This window comes from Canis lupus, chromosome 4, assembly GCF_011100685.1.
Source record: "Canis lupus familiaris isolate Mischka breed German Shepherd chromosome 4, alternate assembly UU_Cfam_GSD_1.0, whole genome shotgun sequence".
Taxonomy (NCBI): domain Eukaryota; kingdom Metazoa; phylum Chordata; class Mammalia; order Carnivora; family Canidae; genus Canis; species Canis lupus.
The window spans coordinates 40,022,565-40,037,989 of NC_049225.1; positions in this window are offsets into that span (position 1 = coordinate 40,022,565).

The window sequence follows — 15,425 nt, forward strand, 5'->3', positions numbered from 1 at the left end:
CATATTTTATCAACAAAGTGTGCTTTTTTGTAAACCCTAAGTATAACTCCTCATCGAGGGCATTTTTTTTTTCAACTATTGACCTTTCCATTAAAAACGACAAAATAAAAGGAATTTTTGCCATTTCAAAACTCATTTGCAATGCCCTCTTTGTGTTCATTAACTCCGCCTCGCCCACCAAGAAGAGTGATGTTTTTGGTTAAAAGAGAAAGTGTTGTCAATTCCAAAAAGGCCCAGTAGAGGTAAAGCAGGGTTATGTACTGGGACCTTAAAAGAAGATTCCAGGAAGGCCTTGGCTTTTGTTAAAACTGAAAAGCTCCCTAGCTCAAGGCAGAAACTTCTTGAGTGAATGTTCACCGTGGTTGCCAGGTCATGTGGTGAAGCATTGCCAGGGACACGAAAAGGGCCAGCCTACATGGTGGAGGCTGACCTCCAGGTCCTGAGGATGCCACTTCTCTGCAGTCTACTCAGCTGTCTGCATTTATCTGGGCACCTGTGTGGTTTTCCACTTGGAACTACTTGAAGATACCCAAGGATGGACACTTAGGAGACAAATCCCAGAATGTTCCACCATAAGCAAGACATAGTTCTACCAAGCACAACAATCAAGCTGTGTCTTCCAACCAAATAACCATCTGAAAGCTCAGGAATTTCATGTTCTAGTCTCCTCTGCCATGTCGGAACTTGTATTTTATGTTCTGGAAACCGTGCTGGGCAGGGAGAGGGAGAACAAGGGGGAAAAAATGTAGTTAAGGTGTATTTTAGGGCCTTAGGCCTCAAACACAAAAAGAATAAGCCAATTCTTTGAAGTTGGGCTAGATACTCTTGATTCTCCTCCTACAAATCCAGGGAAGTGTTTATAATCCCCAACTTACCACCTAGTCCCACCACCTGCATTCAGCCAGCAAATATTTGATAACCAGCTACTACGTGCCCAGTTCCCCTGGAAGCTGAGGAAGCTCCAGAGAAGTATGAATATGAAATGGGTACACAACCTTACAGTTACATAATGCCACCAGACACCATATGAGGCAAGTCAAGGAGGCATCCTAACAATCAGTGCGCTAGATACAGGAAGGAGGGCACAGCTCCTGGAGATTGGAGACTCAGGGGATTCCCAAAAGTAAGGCTTGGGCCATGCCAGAGGAAATATATCAGTTAGGGATCTCCAGAGAAATAGAGCCAGTAATACATATATATGAATATACAGTAATTCCACATTATTCACAGGAGTTAAATTACAAGACCCCCCGCAAATGCCTGAAACTACTGGTGGTTTTGAATCCTATACATTCTATGCTTTTCCTATGTGTACACACCTATGATAATGTTTGATTTATAAACTGGAAACAGTAAGAGATGAACAACAATAACTACTAATAGAACAATTATTACAATATTCTATGATAAAGTTACACGAATGGTGTCTCTCCCTCCCTCCCTCCCTCTCTCTCTCTCTCTCTCTCCAAATATTGTACTCATTGTATTGTCTCATTTCTTGTGAAGATATAAGATGACAAGACACCTGTAAGAGAAGATGACATGGGTGAATGATGCAGGCACTATGACATCGCATGAGGCTGCTACTGATCTCTTCTTTAATAGATATTTTTAATTGAAATTCACTTAGCCGACATATGTAGTACATCACAGTTTCATATGTGGTGTTTAATAACTCATCAGTTGCATATAACACCCAGTGCTCATCATATCATGTGCTACTGACCTTGTGATGACACATCAGAAGGAGGGTCATCTGCTTCTGGACCACATTTGACCACAGGTAATGGAAGCTGTAGAAAGTGAAACTGGATAACTAGGGACTGCTTATTCATACATATGGATATATGTGTTTATATAAATACACACACAGAGATTGATTTCTTGAGAGGAACTGGCTCGTGTGATCATGGGGAACTGACACATCTGAACTCTAGGAGGGGCCGGCAGGCTGGGAAACACAAGAGTTGATGCCACAGTCTCGAAGCAGAATTCCTTCTCTACAAGACCTCAGTTTTGTAGGAACAGCCTTCAGGTGACTGGATGTGGTTCACCCACAACATCAAGGGTAATATTCTTTACTCAATGGCCACTAAGTGCAATGTTAACCACATCTACAAAAGACCATCACAGCAACATGAAGATCAGCGTTTGATTAGACTGAGTACTATGACCTAGCCTCGTTCATCCATAAAACTAACCTGAAAAAAGGCATTAGTTATCCTAATGGATAGGGCAGGATAAGGGGTGCAGAGGCAGGCTGGCCTTGGAGAGAACAGCATTACAGCACTGACGACAGTGGGCCGAACATCAGAGCCATGAGGTGGGTGTGCCATCTGGGAATTAGCAGGGGCAGGACTTTGGACTCTCTGCCAAAAGGTCTTGGGCCTGTACCCTGACCCCTGAGGTTTGGTTAAAGGTTAAAGGTTTCCCATGATACAGGCAACAGCATAAGCTGCCTGGAGCCTAGGGATGGCTGGGGATACTGAGAAGCATGGCTCGGGAGGGCAGGGCAGGGAGGAGGCAGGCCCAGGGAGTGGTGGGCAGCAGGGGCAAAATCAGGAAGAGCCAGAGCAGAGGGCAGGATGGGGAGTCTAGGTTACCATATTGTGAGGGTATAGCAACTCAGAACACCAACGACACACAGCTACACGCAGAGCAGAAAGCCACCAAAGCTGTGGGAACTGGTGTCATCTCCAAGGGAGAGATTGAAAAGAAAAAGCCAAGAAAGGTAAGCCTCAGAGAGTGGTTCCAACAAGCACCAGAAAGCAAGGGGACAGATCTGGAATGGCAGGTGGGACGGCCCACCAACACACGCTGGCCAGGCCACACGGGGAGGTGGAGAGGTGAGGGCAGTGCGGAGGACCAGGATATCCTCAGAGAAGGCCTTAAGCACAGAGAAGCAGCACAGTGCCCAAAGGCCCAGGAGGGACCCTGGACTACAAATGAGCTGGCCCCTCCCAGGAAGCGTGAGAGAAAAGTCGGCAGCCCAGGGCAGGAGGAGATGCAGTTAAGGAGGGGCCAAAGCACAGACACAGCCTAGAGGAGTCTCTGGCAGATCTGGCCCTTGTGGGGTCCAGTTAATATCTGGACACCTTGTAGGATGGGGTCAGGTGGTATTACTGAAAGTGGGGGAATAGATAACAGGGAGTAAACTGGGAGAAAGGATGAAGCATGTGATGGTGGGGGAGGGCAAGGGGCCTAGAGGGGACACAGCCTTGTGCCCTGAGAGGGTTAAAAAACAAGAAGGAGACAGATGCAAATCAGAGGATACACAAGCATCAGGATATCAAAGACCCAGGCTCAAATCAAGAAAGGAAGGTCAGTGTGGTTATAGTATCAGCAGTCAGGCACCAGCACCCACTTCAGGCACTTCTGTAGAGTGCTTCCTGCCCACCAGACACGACTCTCAGGGTTCTACAGACTAACCTATGTCAAGTCTCTAATCATCACAACCCCAAGAGATAAGTATGATTATTATCATCATTTTATGGACAGAGAAATAATAAAAGAACAGAGAGGTTAACAACTTGCCCAAAGCCACACAGCAAGCAAGGGGTGAAGCTGTGATTCAAACTAAACAGTCAACTGAGGTGTTAGAGGTAAAATGAGTTGTCTGAAACTATAAAGCAAAAAGATAAATTTGGGACTCAAATGCAGACTGCAAATATATATATATATGGTGGCTGGTTTGCCGATCTGGAAGCAAACCAGCCTGGGTCAATCCTATGAGCAATCTGATCTAGAAGCAGAAGAAGGTGACTCACCAGGAGCTCGCAATACCTCCTCCAGGTCTTCCACCTGGCATACTGATTCCCAACATCCTTACAAAGTCTTATCCCAAACCAGGATGATGTCTGCACAGGAGCCCGAAGCCCAGCACTCAGAGGGCAGGAGCTGCAGCTTTATGCATTAGCAGCCTGCACAATGCTAGAGGTGCCCCATGAAGCTAGGGGGTCACCTGCTAGGAAGGCTCCCCAACCAAACTTATGTTCAGATTCTGGGGATGTCAGACACGTTGGGAGTGGCTTATTCAAAGGGTTCTGGGAAGATGCTTCCCACCAAGGTCCCTGTTATCTCTGAATCTTTGCATCTACAGTGAGTCAGGACCTAACAGAGTGAATCTGGAGGCTTATGAATGATCTGCTGTGTCATTTGATGCAAACAGGTAATTAAGCCAAGTCCAAACATCTAACAGAGAGAATGAAAGTCATTAGCTGAATAACCATCATACTACTTTAATACCTGTACCTTGCCTTTTCCTCTTAAAATCTTTTATCCTACAGAGGGTTACACATTGCAGTGTAAGAATCAAAGTGTTGCGGGAATCCTGGGTGGCTCATGGGTTTAGCACCTGCTTTCGGCACAGGGCATGATCCCAGAGTTCCAGAATCAAGTCCAACATCAGTCCCACATCCCTGCATGTAGCCTGCTTCTCCCTCTGCCTGTATCTTTGTCTGTCTGTCTGTCTCTCTCTCTCTCTCTCTCTCTCTCTCCCCCCTCTCTCTCATGAATAAATAAATAAATAAATAAATAAATAAATAAATAAATAAAATATTAAAAAAAAAAGAAAGTGTTGCTTTTGTACTTGTCCACCAGCCAGCGCCTTGAGGCTCAATAGACAAATATACACTTCACTGTCTCCTGGTTCTCTGCCAAAACCCTTTCCTGCTGCAAGGCACACCTCTCAGCCCATCCCCTCCACTTTCTGGACCCTCCTCATGCTGCTCTCTCCTCCTCGGAGCTACTGAGTAGCCTTTGCACCAAAGCCAGGTTCCCTTCCCATTGCATCCACAACTACCTCTTCCCTCTCCCCGTCTGGTCCCCTCCCATCTCCCTCCTCTCCCTCCTCCTCCACAGCTCTTCTCAGGTCTAGCAGCTAATAGAGGAAGAAGACTGAGTCCTAGTCCCAGGAGGAGCCTGAATCGGGGCAGAAGGTCAGGAGCAGGGGGTCTCCAAAGACAGGAGAACACCACCAGAGTACCACCAGTACACTGGTCACCCAAGCTACCTTCTTGTGCAACCGGTAGCAGTCCCTGGCATGCCCAGAATGCACAGGATGGGAAGGTGCCCAAAACCAGAAGTATGTCCAGGGATTGCTATCACTTATCACTCACCTGTCATATAAATCAGAATTCCCCAAAGTGTGATGTGCAGAGTACTGGCCTGACCCCTTGAGATGATTCATGGGTAAGAGATACATGCTTTCTATTTCAGAGATTTGGATTACTTTTTACAATCACCTTTTATATATGGGAAGGGATAGTGGTTTTTACACACAGTCATGCTATCGATTTTCCTGCTGAACTTAATTCAGCTCAGTAAGTTCAGTAAGTGAAAAACATGAGCCAATTTAAAGACAAGCAGAAAGCAAGGAGTGTATGTATGGCGAAGACCACAAAGGTGATAAGCTAATGACTGATGACCGGTGATCCTGACACAAATCACCTAGAGACCCACCCACCCACAGACCCACCTTGGTCCTTGGTTAATTAAGGACAGGTTGGAATCACAAGACAATTTGATTTAGCGGATAAATGTTTACCAAGCGCCTCTGCTGCATCCAGGAGTGAGGATCACACAGTAGCAGCCCAACTTCAGGAAGCTTATCGTTCACTTGCTGGAAAGAACAGGTCTTCATTTGCAGAAACTGCTACAGAATGAGGCAAAACAGTATATATGGGAGGGAAGCAGATGGAGAGCAGTGGGGCCATGGGGACAAGAATAGGGAAAACAGGGAACCCCCCGATTGGCTGGGGTAACTCCAGAGGTGGGGCTCGGGAGGTAGGGAGATCCACTTCAAAGCAAAAGAGCCCTGAAATTTACCTTCCATCACGACCTCACCATCTGGCTCCCCAGGAAGTCACTTCAGGCCCCTGGTGCCATCCCAGAGGCAGAGAAAGCCACCACAGGGCTATGATTCTAAAAGCATGAGAAAAGGAGAGACACTCCATTGTCATTTTCCAGGCTGCCCTGGGCCCAAGTGGAAGGCTCTTCTGCGGGGCACAGAGAACCTCGGCTCTGTCTGGTCAGGCCTGACTCTAGCCAGGCTTCCATGCATTCCCTGCTTTCCTGAGGTGGTACTCCTCGCTCTCAAACCCCTAAAGCTGCTTGGTGGGTGAGAGACTCATCTTCCTTCCCAATCTGAAGCTGACTTAGGGATTAGAGCATTACTGAGCAGGAACAGAGGCAGGTATTCACAACTGCTGCATTTTCCTCTACATCTTGAGGGTCGGCACCTTCAGGTGCCTTTTGGTGTCCTGCGATGATACCTGGAGGTGGGACCTTTGGGAGGAACTCAGGATTAGGTGAGGTCATGGAGGTGGGCCCTCAGGATGGGATTGGTGCCCTTATAAGAGACACCAGGGAGCTTGTGCTCATTCTCTCTTCACAACGTGAGGACACAGCAAGAAGATAGCCACCAGTAAGCTGGGAAGCATGCTCTCACCAGAACCCAGCCATGCTGGCACACTGAACTCAGACTTCCAGTTTCCAGAACTGTGAGAAAATACATGTCTGTCATTGAAGCCACCCAATAGATTGTATTCTGCTGCAGCAGCTGAGCTAACTAGAGATCCATACTCCTTATCCTGGCCATTGGCCCTAAGGCACTCATTTCTTGCCACTGTCCAGACATCACTCACTAGTCTCCAGCCACACCAGCTTCTCTTCAGTTCACTGAACTAGCCAAATTGCCAATCTCAAGGCCTTTGTACTTACCTGCTTCTGCCTGAAAGCAGCCTCTCCTGATCTTTGTATGGTGGTCTTTTTGTGTTATTCAAGTCTTTTGTGTCATTCAAGAAATAATCCCTGTTCAGGGAGCTCACCCCAGACCACCCTCGCTGACACAGGAACTTAGACACTGTGTCCTCTCATTACTTTCTTTGCTGCCTGAGACCAGTGGCTTTGCCCATCTTATTCACCACTATATCCCACAAAGGCCATCACAGCACCTGCCACATCAAAGGTGCTCATCAGATAGCTACTGAATAAATGGCTGAGACACAAGAGTCTGGCCTCCATTGGTCCAGAGACCCAAGTTGTTGGTGGAAAAGGGGAAGGGGCGACACCAGCTGAGGGCACCACCATTAGCTGAGCCTGTGCTCTGAAGTTTCCCAGTCGGAAAGCCAGCTCAAGCAAGCCCTCCTAAGGAAACACGGCCAGTGAAGAACTCAGCAAATGGAGCCCGAGGCTGGCCAAAAGACGGTCACACTCTAAAATATGCATGACCAGATTTTGCGCACTGTGCAAGTTTTATCTTTGACCGTACTTATGGAAACATTATTCAAGAACATCGTGAACACACAAAAATAAATCTTTAAAAATACCATTTGAATGACATACACATACGAATGAAAGATTTTTCTCCTTCTACTATAAGCAGTCCATTAAGGCATTTTTAAAAAGCAAATGTGATAGTTACTGCACACAGTAACCTGCAAATAAAAGCGTACCTAATCACTACCCCCACAGCTGCCCCCAGATGAAACCCACCCCAACCTGACCACCTAGACGCAGCCACTTGAACCAAGGTGGGAGGACGGGGCAGCTCACCAACTCTGTTTCCTGCCTTCTGAGGATCTGAGGGTGCCTAAAGCAACAGAAGGTCATAGTTTCTACAGAGACTCAAATGTGGGTCAGAGTGGCCATCACTTCCTGCTTTGATCGTTGGAGAAGACAATGGTTATTTAGTGCCTCTTCTCTGTCTCTCCTCAGCACCCTCCACATGCCAAGCCTACAGTGAACATCATGTACTTTGATGATGGCATACCCATGCTGCTCACACAGCAGCCCCCTCCGCCCAGCCTCTCCTTTCCTCTGCCTTCCCCTGGGCAGCAGTTTTCCCCCTTTTTCCTCACCAATTATCAGCCTTCTTGCTTTAGTTCTTTGTGTCTAATTTATCTTGTTACCCGTTTCTTTTGTTTGTAACCTTGGCAAAAAAACAAGAAGAATCTGAAAATATTCTTTGGCTTCCTTTTAGATTATAATCTTACCTTTGTTCCCTTCCATTTCTTTCCTTTGAGATCTTTCTTTTAATTTTCTTTCTTTTACTCATTTCTCTTCTTGGCTCTTCTGCCTTTTTCAAAGTTTTAAGATCTTAGGGAGAAATATATAAGTATTTTATACACATACATAGGTACTGAATTCCTTTGCCATCAAGCTAACTAAAATCAGTTTGATCAGCATCAAAATGAAAGTTTTTTGCATTATGATCCATAACCCTTATTGTTCATTGGTAGGGACGAAGAAGTGGGTTGTAAATTCCAGAACAAGCATAAAATACAAAGACCTAGGAATTTGAATACTCATGTCCAAATCTGGACTTGGACCCTTCCAGCTGTGAGTGTCTTGGGCAAGAATCTCTGAGTGCAAGGGTTTCATCAGTAAAATGGGAATAATAACTCCATCCTTCCCAAGGTCATAGAGAGGTTTAAAGGAGCAGTATATATGAAAGTACTTTCAACCTATGAATAATTCCAGCACAAAGCAGTATGGGATCAGGGCCTGGGCTGAACTATGAAATGCCACAAGAGTTGGAAGAACACCAACCAACCCTTCAATTCACCCCTCCCCCACTAACCTGGGCTTTCCCTCCCCAAGTCCCAGTTCTGCTAATGGAACTAGGAGGCATTTTGTCATCCAATAACCATGCATGCACACACATCAGATATACACTTAATCTGCTTTGAGTCAGGGACTGTAATAAGTGCTAAGGATTGAACATGGAACGTGGCAGACAACATCCCCTCCTTCAGGGCACTTATAATTCATTTTTGGTGGGAGAAAGAAAAAGATATGACAAACTATTTAAATAAACAAGGCAGTAACTGGGCAAAGAGCCTACATTAAGGCCCTATGGCAGGGAAGAGGCTGGCCTATTAGCAGTATAGAAAGATGGTGCTGGAACGTGAGAGTGGCTCCCATGAGGCCTTAAAACCAGCAGGGCCAGATTTTGCAGTGCCGTCCAGCCCATGGTCAGGAGTGCGAAACTGATTCTGAGGAAGCCTCTAGAGTTAAACAACTGAGTGGTATGATTTGGTTTGGGGTTTATTTTTGTTGGTTGGTTCTGTTTGGTTTTTCTTCAATCTGGCTACAGTGCAGAGAATTTGGCCTGGAGAGAGTACTGGAGAGTAAAAGGAGAAGCAGAAGACCAGCTGGTCAATCCCACAACAGTATACAAGGCACAGATGACCCTGATGGTAGTAATGGAGGGAGGTGAACAGAATCACATGTATTTTGCAGTCAGAAATAAGATTCTGTGGTAAATTCCACATAGAAGCATGAAGCTAGGAGAAAATGACTCATTTTCATATCCAAGATGACTCCTGGGCAGGGAGGGGTTTGCTGGAGCAATCAGACATGTGGTGATGGCACAGACGAGATATCGTGGATGAGATGGGGAGGGACATGGGGCAGGTGCAGGAGGGGAATGGTCATTGAGAGGCCTCAACTGCCATTATCTTCCCCAGTTACTCATCCGTGCACAAGCTGGTTAGCTGGCCACTTTGTCCCCCACGAGCTTCTCAAAACCATCTCTTCCTTTTCCTCTCTAATTTGCCACTTCATTTCTCAGTGTGTTCCTTCCTCAGAGGTCTCCACCTCCAATCCATCTGCTGCACCCACACTAGCCCCACACCTCAGGACTTCCTGGAATGGGGGGAATAATGAGTTTGCCTCTATTGCTTAAGACTTTGGCGTTGGGTTTTCCATTACTTGCTGATGGAGGCAGACACCCCAGGCCCTCAGGGTCTAGCCCTGGCCAATGCACAAGTGTGAGTCCTCTCCTCCACAAACACCATCCCGCCTAGCTTACAACCTGCCTACTCGTCCACACTCTCGTGCTCTCTCTCTCTCTCTCTCTCTCTCTCTCCTGATGTACACCAAGAAAGCCATATGAAGATATAACCAGGAAGCAGCTCTCACCAGGAACCCAATCATGCTGGCACGCTGGTCTCAGACTTCAAACCTCCAGAATGGTGAGAAATAAATGCCTGTTTGTAAGTGACGTGGTCAATGGTATTCTGCTACAACAGCCCCAATGGGCTAAGATAATCAGGTTCTAAAGTTTTCAAACAAAGTGAAAATCCTGAGTGGTTAAAACTAAATCCTGTCTACCATACACTAAAACAGAGTATTTCATTCTATGTGTCCAGTACACTAATTCTCACCCCCCAGTGAACTTTGAAAAGCACTGAGTTCCACTACAGGGGAGAGTAAACTGAGAGGCTACAATGTCTCTTGTTCAAACCACCTGCTTTAAAACAATCATCAATCCCTACTGGTAAGCATGCTTGGGAAGGTGGGATGGGGAAACGGTTGGGAGTGGAGGGATACTATTACAGTGACTCCTGCTTGCCTAAGGGGGTTTGCTTGATTTTTTTTAATTAATATTTTGCCTCAGTGACCTTAACCCCCAGTACACCAGGAAAAAACTGTCAGCTTCATTTACCATCAGGGTCCAATGGACCCTTTTAATTTTTATGAGTAAGTTATGGAAGTAGTAATAAAAGGATGGTATTTAAAACTTTATAAATAAATAAATAAATAAATAAATAAATAAATAAATAAATAAATAAATAAATATTTAAAAAGCTTTATCATAAAATTTGGGGTGCCTGGAGTAGCTCAGCTGGTTAAGCATCCAACTCTCAATTTCGGCTCAGGTCATGATCTCGGGGTAATGAGATTAAACCCCATTAAGCTCCGTGCTGGGTGTGGTACCTGCTTGTGATTCTCCCTCTGCTCCTCCCCCACCCTGTGCATAAGTAAGCCCATCACATGTGTCTCACTCTCTCTCTCAAAAAATTAAAGTTTTTTTAAAATCCTTATTACAAGATTTAATGGTTTAAATATAGCAAATTTCCATTCCCTTTTTTCTGACTTTGAAGATATATAAACTCAAAATGCATAATGTCCTCTACATGCAACTAACTGTTCATCAGCTGGTATGCAGGAACTTGGAACAGATCCATCTTATCAATACTGATTCCAGATCTTAAGAAAATCTCCAATAAGTTCTAGCTTATCGTTAGTTCTGGTTCTTCTTTCACTGACATAACAAAACCTGTTACTTTTAAAACCTCTGATGGCTCATAAGTTTGTTAAAAAGATGAGCATCTTCCTTTCCCCACACTTGCAAAGCATTTTTAAGCTGGGTAAATACCAGCAAGAACTAGTCCAATAATTTTTTCCCACTTCTATATCATCTATTTCCTTTTAACTGCCTTTGTAAACGCATCTGAATTCATCATTTGTCCCCTGCAAATTGTGTCAGGGACGCAAGAGGTAAAAAGAATGTTAGCCCCCATTCTTTTAGCAAAACAGGATGGTCCAGGTTCTTGTTGCAAAATATCAAGTGATGAAATCATTCCTGATGAATGACTAAGTGGATGAGAATATAATCATAGTTTCTCTTTGTCCTCAGAAAGATACTGTTTATTCATCGATTCAGAAGTTTGAGAAAAATTCATCCAGATTATTATCTCATAAGACTCATTGTCTGAGATTGTGCTTATAAAAGCAACTTTACTAGCATTAGCAGAGTCAACAGCACTGCTGGCCCTTCTGATGTGTCTACCTACAATAAAAAATTTTCCTTTGTTGATTTTCTTCTCTTTACCATTTGTGCAGGAAATGAAAACTTCTGGATTCCCAGTTGGATGCGATGAAAAGAACAAATATGGTGTCTTCCATCTTCTTCTAGACCTTCTTGAAAGATGATGTAATGTGCTAAGGAATGTAATAAGATGACAGGAAGGTGATGCACAGTGATGGTTTATTTCACTGTTGTATTGTCCTTCTAGGTGGTGATTCTATCACTCTTCCATTTTCTTATTATTTTAAGTGTTTTTAGCATAGAATAATTAACAATAACTTATGGGTAATGATGACATAATTCCTAGGATAATAAAATGGAAAATGTTTCAATAAATAAGAAAAATAAGATCACCAAGATCCCATGAGCTACCTTAGATTTATAAATGGTTCTAATTGGTCCTGTGCGGCAAATTCAAGAGAGAATGAGCTTTCTTCTGTTTTTGTTAAAAAGTAAATACTTTCTTTGATCTTTGGAAGATTTCTTTAAAAAGAACAGAAGTCACAAAACATGAACCTTTACAAATATTTAGAACTGCTAAAGAAAAAAAAAAGCTCAGAAACCAAAACTAGGTCCAACAAACCTTGATTGTACAGACAGTTAAATCACATTTATAGATTTGGTTGTTCCATAAAGACTTTCAAAATCTGGCCCACTGGAAAATTGCCCTACAAAAAGACTCTTTCTTCACCCACTTGAAATCCATTGGTTCTCAGATCAAAGTTGAAACCCAGCCAAGAGAACTCTACAGTTCTCCAACACCAGGGACACTCACCTCTGGGTTCCACCAGCACTCCTCATGGAGACTAAGCAGCCTTTCGCCTGGGACACTTTCTCCTGGAGTTCGTCTTGGCACACAATGAGAAAGCAAAAATGATGGCCCAAGGAAAATAGAGAGGACTTCCGGAATACTATTCAGGCTTCAAGGCAAGGCACCAACAAAACTCAGACCACAATCAGACATCCGACGTATACTGCTTCATATTCTTTCCAGTAAATGAATTTATGGTGAGGAAGACAATGTTTCTATTTTCTGGCGATTTTTAAAAACTCTTTTTTATCTTTTGTGTTTCCAGTCAATCCAAACTTTGACTATTAATCTATGACACAGAGGAAATGTCCAATTCACAAAAGCAATGTGTTCCAAATCTTTGGGAGTTGGTTGTCTTGGGAACTCAGAATATATTTTCCTTCAATAAATAACATCATAAATGATGGTGAGGTTTCCAAGCCAGCCCCACAAGAGCCTTAACTCATAATGTTGTTGAAACACTGTACTTTCACGGTAAAAATTAGTAGAAAGCAATTTTGTTGAAGTCCTAACAAACAAACCCAAATACCGAAGACATATTCTCCTTTATCCTGAATTCTATTTAATGTAACAACCCCTTCACTGAAAAAAAGACAAGGGAAAAGATGGGAGAATTTCTAGGGAGAGACTTCTTCTTTCAAGAATTTTAAAGGTCGATAGCATCAGTTTGCTATTTTGTCTGCCCATATTTTCCTTCATAGGGGCAGGACGCAAAGAAGCCAGAATGAGGGTAGATTTGGGGCTCGCATAGCAAGATAGCAAAGGATGGGGGAAGAAAAGCAAAAAGTTTAAAAGAGATTTCCTTGAGGAGGCAACTAAAGCTGTTGTTACGAGGAGACTGCCTAAATGAGCATGAATTGATTTACCAAGGAAACTGAAAAGAGGGCAGAAGACCCAATATTAGTGCCCCAGGCCCTTGAGTCTGGAGGAGTCCACTATGTGGTCAGACAGTTCCCTCTCTGACCATGAGGTGGTGCCATCATCCCAGACAGGCAGCTCCCAGGGGGCGGGGTGTGCAGTAGGAGGAGCTCTCCACGTGGAAGCCACGTTTTCCACTCAGGCTCTGGAACTCATGGAAAGCCTGAATGAGACTACCTCATCACCTAATGACCGTTCCCATCCTCCACCGCCCCACCTGCTCGCACCTGAGCAAGAACACTTCTGTCCTGCAGCGCACGGCAACTCCACATCAAGATTCCAACTAATGACTTCCCATTCTTCTCTTCCACCTCCTCCTTCACCACGTCAGCACTGGGCCCCTGGCGTTAACTGGTTCCAAAGGGGAATCTAGTCTAAGAGCATGCTGGAGTCTCATCCTTAAACACCATTGCAATGACGGAACAAGACCTGAGCACAGGTTTGTCCCAAAGGCCTTGACTGTGGGGCCCCAGACACCCTCTCCAGTTTTCTCTCCCACTTTCACACCAACCTGAGAAACCCCTATTTCTGAGACAAATCCCACATATCTCATCCATTCATTTACTCCTGCTAGTCCTCCCTCCCGGCGGGGGAGGGGCGAGAGGCCAGGGCGTGAGGCCCTCTCTCTTTTCCTTACCTCTACTTGTCAGTATCCTCTCCTACTGCTCAGAGTCTACCCCAAATATCCTCCCCCAAACTGCTCAGTAAGTGTTTAACTGAATTTAACTGGTGAATCAGAGAGGAAAATGTGGGTCCTGAGCATCAACCACAGACGCCCTGGGATGTCACCAGGCAGGCCTGCCTCATAGTTCCTACCCCTGGTTGGGTCTTAAACTGAGGAGGGTCCATCCAGCCAGACTCCCTGCTGAACCTTGGGACACCACCATCTGGTCTGTCCTTGCTCCTCCCAAGTCCCAGTTCCCATCTACGGTGGACTCAGGTCTAGAGAGACACCAAAAGCCACAAACTTGGTGTGTGGCACCATGTCTGTTCTCAATTCATGTTAGCTTTGTAATAATAAGATCATGACTGTCCCCTCCCTACCCCTACTCTCATCAGCCACAATCTGCCAAACAAAGCTGGAGTTCTAGAGCCAGAAGAATAAGGGGGACGGTTAAAACAAAGTCACCAGTCTGCTCTTCCCTGCCAGCTCCCAGCCAAGGCCCCAGCAAACTGCCTACTAGTTCTGCAGAATTTCCTCAACCCTGATGGGACTGAACGGGGATGCTCATTCTTCTCTGGCCTGGAGATGAAACCTTTAAGAATGAGCACCTGTACTTGCAATACCTCAAAATCTAGCTACTACTTTTCTCTTCCTTCTAAAGAGGCAGTTGGCTTGGGTGAGAGACAGGAATGTCCCCTGTGAGCAAATAGCCTCAAGATGAGGTTTTGAATAATGCAGGTCCCCTAGGGGCAGCCCCAGGGCTTCATGGTACCAGGCAATGCCTAGCCAAAGACCTTCACCCACCTACCTTGCTGTCCCAGGTGCCCTCTGAGCCTTCTGTCAAGTAGACTCACAATGTCAGCATCCAGCAAAGGTGGGCTTGCTCCTGCCCCCTGAACCTCTCCTATTTCTGTTGTTCAAAGAACCAAGTGACCAGACACTTTTTATAATGCCAATATTGCTCGTGTTCTCACCTACAAAAGAGGTTTCATGGAAGGAAGGCTGACCCCGGAAATTCAGGGGCTTTCGGAGTTCAGTAAGAGGCCAGAATGCCCCTGTTTGTTTGTTATGTTTTGTCTTTCAAGGGTCTACAGGAGAGTGTTTTTCATAAAGTAATAAAGGAAGCTAAGTTAACTATGCAAACAAAAGCAGGGTGGGAAATTCAAACCACCCATTTTAATGTACTTGTACCCCACCTCCTTCCACAAAAGATCAGAGGCTGCAAGAAGTAATGGTTATTGTAATCCTGGGCATGGGTGCTCGGTTTCTTGTCAGGGCTGCAGACTCAAACCTTCAAAGTGACCATTTATTAGTCGGGCGGGGATGGGGGCTGCCCTCTCCCAAGGCGCCCTCCCCACCCCCTCCTCTTGGACTCCCGACTCTGGGCCGCTCGAAGCGAAGCGCAGGACAGCTGTGGCCAGCGGCGGCCACCCCGG